Source organism: Salvelinus sp. IW2-2015, unplaced genomic scaffold (assembly GCF_002910315.2).
Source record: "Salvelinus sp. IW2-2015 unplaced genomic scaffold, ASM291031v2 Un_scaffold4777, whole genome shotgun sequence".
Taxonomy (NCBI): Eukaryota; Metazoa; Chordata; class Actinopteri; order Salmoniformes; family Salmonidae; genus Salvelinus; species Salvelinus sp. IW2-2015.
In genome coordinates, this window is record NW_019946046.1 from 1 (window position 1) to 2,619 (window position 2,619).

Sequence of the window (2,619 nt, forward strand, 5' to 3'; positions counted from 1 at the left end):
CATATTCCCTAATATTTGGATCCAAGGCCTGATCCCACCCCAATCCACAAAAGTGGAATATGCATTAGCAGCAATCTCTGATAAATCCTCTGCAGAATCATCAACAGCAGACTCCAACATTCCTCAGTGAAAACAATGTCCTGAGCAAATGTCAAATTGTCTTCTCACTAAAATATTGTGTGACAGACCACGTATACACCCTTACTGACAAACAAACAAAGCAAAAGCAAGCTTTTCATGCTTTGTTGATTTCAAAAAAGCTTTTGACTCAATTTGGCAAATTCTGCTATACAAATTGACGGAAAGCGGTGTTGGGGGGAAACCATAATTATAATATTAATGTACACAAACAAGTATGCAGTTAAAATTGGCAATAAACACACAGATTTCTTTCCTTGGGGCCGTGGGGTGAGACAGGGATGCAGCTTGAGCCCCACCCTCTTCAACATACAGAGCATTTGGAAAGTATTGAGACCTCTTGACTTTTTCCACATTTTGATACGTTACAGCCTTATTCTTTAAAGGATAAAAAATATTTTATACCCAATAATGACAAAGCAAAAACAGGTTTTTAGAAGAAAAAAAACTGAAATACCTTATTCACATAAGTATTCACACCCTTTGCTATGAGACTTGAAATTGAGCTCAGATGCATCCTGTTTCCAATGATCATCCTTGAGATATTTCTAAAACTTGATTGGAGTCCACCTGTGGTAAATTCAATTGATTGGACATAATTTGGAAAGGCACACACTTGGCTATGTAAGGACCCACAGTTGTCAGTAAGAGCAAAAACCAAGCCATGAGGTGGAAGGAATTGTCTGTGGTGTGCCGAGACAMGATTGTGTCGAGTCACAAATCTGGGGAAGGGTAGKAAAACATTTCTGCAGCATTGAAGGTCCCCAAGAACACAATGGCCTCCATCATTCTTAAATGGAAGGAGGTTGGAACCATCAAGACTCTTCTGAGACCTGGCCGCCCGGCCAAACTGAGCAATCGGGGGAGAAGGTCCTTGGTCAGGGAAGTGACAAAGAACCCGATGTGACAAAAACCAAATTGAGACTGCATGCAAAAATATCCTCCTCGTATAAGGTAAATCACCAAATAATGCATGCAGAATTAGGCCGATACCAGCTAATTATCAAAATCCAAAAAAGAGATGTTAAAGTCTACAACCACATAAAAGGTAGTGATTCCCAAACCTTCCATAACAAAGCCATCACCTACAGAGAGATGAACCTGGAGGAGAGTCCCCTAAACAAGCTGGTCCTGGGGCTCTGTTTACAAGACAGACAGACCCCACAGAGCCCCAGGACAGCAACACAATTAGACCCAACCAAATCATTAGAAAACAAAAAGATAATTACTTGACACATTGGAAAGAATTTACAAAAAAACAGAGCAAACTAGAATGCTATTTGGCCCTAAACAGAGAGTACACAGTGGCAGAATACCTGACTACTCTGACTGACCCTAAATTAAGGAAAGCTTTGACTATGTACACACTCAGTGAGCATAGCCTTGCTATTGAGAAAGTCGCCGTAGGCAGACCTGGCTCTCAAGAGAAGACAGACTATGTGCACACTGCCCACAAAATGAGGTGGAAACTGAGCTGCACTTCCTAACCTTCTGCCACATATATTAGAGACACATATTTCCCTCAGAATACACAGATCCACAAAGAATTTGAAAACAAACGCAATTTTGATAACCTCCCATATCTACTGGGTGAAATACCACAGTGTGCCATCACAGCTTCAAGATTTGTGACCTGTTGCCACAAGAAAAGGTCAACCAGTTAAGAACAAACACCATTGCAAATACAACTCATATTTATGCTTATTTATTTTCCCTTTTGTACTTTAACTATTTGCACATTGTTACAACAATGTATATAGACATAATATGACATTTGAAATGTCTTCATTCTTTTGGAACTTGTGTGAGTGTAATATTTACTGTTAACTTTTTATTGTTTATTTCATGTTTGTTTATCCATTTCACTTGCTTTGGAAATGTTAACATATGTTTCCCATGCCAATAAAGCCCCTTGAATTGAAAAATTGAGAGAGAGAGAGACAGAGAGAACAACATAATGTATATAACTCAGGGGTCACACACACACACATCATAGCATGTTCCCACACTCTGAACAAGCTCAGCATGCTCCTCTCTACATGTTCTGTTGTTGCTACAGCACGTACTTTACAGCACGTACTTTACGTATCTGTTAGAAGATGAATTGTCACCAGGGTATAAACTACACTAGAGCCATAATGTAATCACATAAAGAAAAACAGTTTCGTCAAAAATGTTCCACTCTCTCATGGAACTTCCTGTCTGGATGGAATGCTATGCAGTCCCCTGTGTGTCTGCGTGGAAACACACTACTGAGACAGAAAATATACTTTGATTAGTTCTGTATTCTGACTAGCTGTCATTCATGTTGAATGATGGTCTTCTAAACTGGAGCTGTGTTCCCCAAGCCATTCCTTAGGGCAGCGTTTCCCAAAATCCATCCAGGCAAGCTGATCCTAGATCTATGGTAGAGCAGGCAAGCTGATCCTAGATCTATGGTAGAGCAGGCAAGCTGATCCTAGATATATGGTAGAGCAGGCA